Raw genomic sequence first — 6,169 nt, 5'->3', positions numbered from 1 at the left:
GACAGTCAAACTCATAAATCGAAAATAAACTGACAATGCCATGGCTAAAAATTAAAAAAGACAAACAGACAAACAATAGAACACATGACACAAAATAGAAAACTAAAGAATAACGACATTATTTTCAATAATCCACCAATGTGTTCATTTTATGTGTCATAGTTATACTGCCAACATAACTTGTTTACTATTGCGGACTATCCGTGTAAAATTTCAGGAGGTTTAACTGGTAGGCGTTCAGATGAAGACAAATAATTAACAATGTTTATTCCGGAAACATGCCTACCGATAATAGTTACCGTTACTTTTAGAAAAAAGATATGAAATTACATGGATATATACAAAGAAAGATAAATCAAATCTTTGAATGATAAAAGTAAGATATTACATATTACATCAATAATAATGAGATTTAAAAAGATGCATAAATTCTTAATATGAATATGGATATTATAATGACTAGCAACTATTTCTGACCATGTGCGCCATAAAGACCAAAGCAATTTCATAAACTATTTACCCGTCTCGTGAACATGAATACTTCGCCAAACAAAAAAGCATATTATAGCTAGTCGATCTAGGGAACATCTCAATAAACAATCTATCATACGATCTGCAACACAGTTTCATATTTTAACGACCATGTGAGATACACTTAACATCTGAATTGGACACTGTCCTTGGATCAACGTTTTATTTTTTACTTGCAAATTAATTTCTTAGAAAACTTATGTTGAAGGTATTCTAGGAAATTATTTATGCAAGTAAAAATATACCATCCAATCAGATCTTAAATGGAACAAACATGAAAATGGTATAACAGTAAATGTTAATTGACACCGTAATTTTCTAAAATGTAACCTGAAAGTATCTCCCAAACAAATAAAGAAAGGGCATGCATTTCGTCAGTTGGGATCAAACTAGAGTACATCTCTTGTGTTTCGGACCCTCACAACAAAATCAAATCAATCAAATTGAGATGGCCCAACAGAGAATTTCTCGCTACATATGTAATAGACTTATCAAGACAAGCTCTGTCTCAAATATGATTGACCATCTACAGTTATCTACACTATACATATAATGTGAATACAAACATCTATTAATTAAACCCCATTATTTAGCAATCTAACTTAAGTATATTCTTATTACACCAATATTCTTATTACACCAATATTCTTATTACACCAATATTCTTATTACACCAATATTCTTATTACATCAATATTCTTATTACACCAAACAGCAGAACAATACAAAAGCTTATCAACCACTATAAAAAAAGTTCAAAACAAATAGATTCTTTCAAATTCTCATTCCATCCGCACACAATAGTACAATCAAACCTGTTTACAACATCAGCCATCCCTTGTACAACAGTTGACGGCTTCAATCTGCTCTTTCATCAATATAAAACACTGCATAACATTTACATATGATAATTATATAAAAAAAAATATACATAAGATGACCAATCAAATACAAAAAAGAAATAAAATCACTGTAATATATTGTATTTTTCGACTCACCAATGTAAGGCAATATTATATATCTGAGGAAACAAATCTTTTTAATAGCACATAATTAGCCACGCATTCAACATCATCTCATAGTCAAAATAGTGACGGTGGGCGGAAATATTTAGATATATTGATAGCTAGTGTATTTTCTAAGCCGTGTTCCATATGTCCAGTTCGAGATAAAGTTCCGAATAAGCACCTTTAACCTTTTTCATTACAAAATTTATTGCTTTTCTTTAATTAAAAATATTCATATATAAGTCTGTTGATTTTATAGATGTGATTTGATTACTAGTAAATATCTGCTTTTGAGTATTTTAAACTAAGCTAAATGCAACATTGAGTTAGACCAGTCTTATTACCATGCTTCCATATTTTTCTATTACAGTTTGGATTGCTGTGTTTCAGACCCGACTTTGACTTAATTAAAACAAGAGTTTGTAATTGACATTTTATTTTACATTATTGTTTTAAAAACAGTCATTGTACAACGTTAAAATACAAAATACACATATGCCTCAATATGATATGGCTGTCTATAGCACATACATTTCATTTATCTTACAAATTCATTGTGAACGTGTATTGTTACTGGAATATTCAACATGGATACATTACATGATCAATATAAACAGAAGGTTAAAGGCAGGCTTGCGCCCCTTTCATCGGCATTTGTTTTAATATAATTTATCATATTTGCCTTGATTTATACACATTCTAAGTAAATAAAATGCTTAAAACATGTTCCTTGTTCTCTCCGGTGCAATGACGTGAATCACTCCCTCCTTTTAAGAGTCAAGTTCATCTTTGAGTAGTAAATTTCGTACATCACTAGGTATTCGTTGAACAGCTGCGGGATTTTGTTTTGTTTGTTTTGAGAAATGTCATTTCAAAAATGTATATAAGATCACATAGTGTCCGACTCCTTAGACCTCTTTGTGTAATAACAATTGATTATTTATTTCTGCATATAGGAAGAACAATAAAACCTATATACAAGGCTAGAGTCGCTGATGAGGGTACGGCCTCGATCAAATTAAAAAATATATAATTGATCAAAAAAGTTACCCGAAACACTTTGGCTGGTCGAATATATTGGAACAGATTGGGAGTGATCTCATTTCAATAATACAGCAAATCTTCTACTCAGCTTCGTCATGTATGTTGTTCGTGAATAAGTCTATCTTGAACGGCATATTGCCTTCCTGAATAGGAAACTAATTTCGAGTCTCAGCTTTGTGCTCATAGTAATGTAAATTATAAAATTTGATACACATCCAATCACGTTACAAAGTTTTATCCCTTCCATCCAAAATGAAAATAGAATACTTCCCCTTATACTATTATTAAATTTGTTATCGTTATTCCAGAAAGAACTTATAACCCATGCAATTCCTTTGTCGCTATTCATTATCAACTCCACGTAGAAGTAATCTTTCCAAATGGTTTTAATATCATAATATTGCACACTACACCAGACATACACGACCACTCTTGGAAGTTCTGATATAAGGAATACCACGAAAACTATATTATATGGTCATGGAAGAAAGTCCAGGAAACTTACCGAAACCAAACAAACCAACCCATCAACGGAATGTATTATCGTTCTGGTGTAAACATCTTTCACCTTATACCGAAATTAAAATACCGACAAACAAATTAAAATACCGACAAACAAAGGTCCGTGCAGACTTGGTTTCTGGAGCCACTGAAGAGACATTTATCTTCGCATAAATGTTGTACGGATTAGCAAAAAATCAGATACATTATCTTTAAAACTTATTTAATCTGGTTATTGTTTTAATAGATGAATACGATATAACATACCCAATAATAAACATATCCAGTAAATATTTGTTTTTATCGATACAAAAATCATATTCTATGGATAACATTTTAAAAATGATTTAATCAAGTTACCAATATTTGGTTTCTGGAGCCACTGAAGAGACATTTATCTTCGCATAAATGTTGTACGGATTAGCATTATTCACTATTTAATCGTGTCTTCAAGTTATCCTGGAGGTTATATAATTTTTGTGTCGAAATGGAAAAAAATCAGATACATTATCTTTAAAACTTATTTAATCTGGTTATTGTTTTAATATATGAATGCATTTCACAAGAATCCAGCATCGACATTAGTTTTCGTATTAACTGAATATGTTAATTTCCAAAACGAAACTCTGCTTCAAAACGGATCTATTTGTATGAATTTCCTATCATAATCCACATCAGAAATGAAAAAAAGTTATATAACTAATAGTGGTTTTGCGCAATGCTGAAGGCCTATAATTACTATTATCTACGTCATTAGGTCTTTGATAGATTCTAAATACCATACTTTATATTAATCACATATGAGGCTTGTGCATATCCCCTAGATATAATAAAGTAAAAAGTAAACATAGTATCATACAGATGGGACTAAAAATAACTAAATGAAGAATTGATTCGAAGATTCCATTCATTGCGTGTACACTAGGGAACATCGACAGAACTAAAAAAATAAATCAGCTGAACCACGAGGGAAATAAATACTTGTATTACCGCTTTAGTATTTACTTAAATGTGCAAATTCATTATTCAAATGATTTTATTGCATATTTGCTTCCTTAAAGCAGAACAAAACACTATGTTAAATTATAAGAATAACTGCAATGAAACAAAAAGGATAGTCCAGTAGTGAAAATCATTCAGTTTTGACATCATGATCAATATTAATTTGCCGTTTCAGAATCTAATAGGTAATATTTTCTATAGCGAAAACCAACACGTCGATATTGGTTAAAAATGACATTCCGTTTTTTTTCCTTTTGGAGTACTAACAATAAAATTACCCATTGTTCACCCTCAATACCCCGATGAGTAACTTTTAATGAGTTGTGAAGATGCTGACCAGTGAAGGAAAATAAATGTCCAGTTTTACTGCCATACTGAAGAGTTCATGACTCCTTATTATGTAACATCGGGGAGTATAGCGTATTAAAGAGAAAATAGGAGAGAACCAAATCCATTCATTTCGAAAATTTTCAGTAGCGTTTCATTGAAGCCGGGTAACAAACTCCACCCCGATGAACAACATAAAATTCATTTACTGGTTATTCTGGATTTTTTGCCACGTTACTCTGTGGACATTGCTCTCATATATATTAAGATCAATAAAATATGTAATGTTTTGTGTGTGCATAACTCTTTTTTATTTGTTTCATCTTTATAAAGATTGTTTTAGCCTTTTGATCACTCAGTTTGTTGCTATTTCCGAAAAACAGTGTTATTTTCTGAATGATATCAACAATGACTCTAGGCCAAACTATACCTTGTCGACGAGTACGTCCTTCAGATTCATATTTCAGTGGGACAAACTCTCTAACCGTGGCAGTAGCTTTTTTTTTGCACAGGTTACTTATCAAGTTATCAAAAGATTTCAATTCTATAAATTTTAGTTCATAGCCCAAATTCTTTTCATCTGTCAATTTCAGACGATTTTCTGCACGAAATTGTTATGACAATCAGTGGACGTTGGTTTTCCCGTTTGAATGGTTTTACACTAGTGATGTTTTATGCCCTTTATAGCTTGCAGTTCGCTGTGACCGAATGCTTTGTTTTGAAGGCCATACCTTGATCTAAAATGATTTACTTTTATACATTTTACTTAGATGGAAAGTTGTCTCACTGGCACTCATACCACATCTTCCTATATCTATTTAATACAGATTTTTCCATAGGGAGAGTTATAACAACTGAATCTGTATGTATTGTTAGTATCGTCAGTGTATCATAGACTGTAAAAATATCTGTATTTTATAAGAAGAAAGTAGCACATGTTTGAGGAGCCTTTCTATTTAAAACGATATAAAGTATCTTGTTTTTTTCAGAGTTTAGGAAAATAGAGACAATGCTCATCCGAAAATATCTCATTTAATTGAAAAAAAACCTTGCCTTACACCAAAAGCAAGCTATAAAGATCCCCAAAAATTGGCTAGTGTGAAACTGTTCAAACGGGATAAACCAACGGGATAATCTACAAACATTCACCCTTACCTGAAACAATAGTGCAACATCACAACATAGAAAGACACACTATAAAATATCAATTGAAATGAATTAACTCAATGGAATTAAAAGACATATGAAAACAATCAAGTGAATATACAATGAACGAATAAATTTGACACATGACACAATGTAAATACAAATTCAATGAAATAAGGGGTGAGATAATAAACAACTTCATAAAATCCACCATATGCTTAAATGAAATGCCGCCATTTAATGATATAACGATGTTATGTCCATAGGTACATTCAAATTTTTTTATAGAGTAATGGACAACGGAAATATTTTTTACAATACAAATAATTTTGAGGTTCATAGTACGAGTGCATAATTATAGTTGAACAAAACATCAGCAATACATTATCTTAGCTGTCCTTGACAAAACTAAATACTCTTCAAATTCGTACTATGTTTGGCCTTGAACATTTTGGATTCGACTGTCTGGAGGACGAAATGTGTGTGTTGAATTCATTATGTAATCCTGGTATCTATGATGAGTTTATTTGTCAACCCAGGCAATGATAGATATAGACATATTTTGCACACCTTCTGGGAAATATAGGTTTTCGCTGGTGTGTCAATTGTTT

This window comes from Mytilus galloprovincialis, chromosome 13 (genome assembly GCF_965363235.1).
Source record: "Mytilus galloprovincialis chromosome 13, xbMytGall1.hap1.1, whole genome shotgun sequence".
In the NCBI taxonomy this organism is placed as follows: domain Eukaryota; kingdom Metazoa; phylum Mollusca; class Bivalvia; order Mytilida; family Mytilidae; genus Mytilus; species Mytilus galloprovincialis.
The sequence above is the reverse complement of the archived record's forward strand: the minus strand, read 5'-3'. Positions refer to the sequence as shown.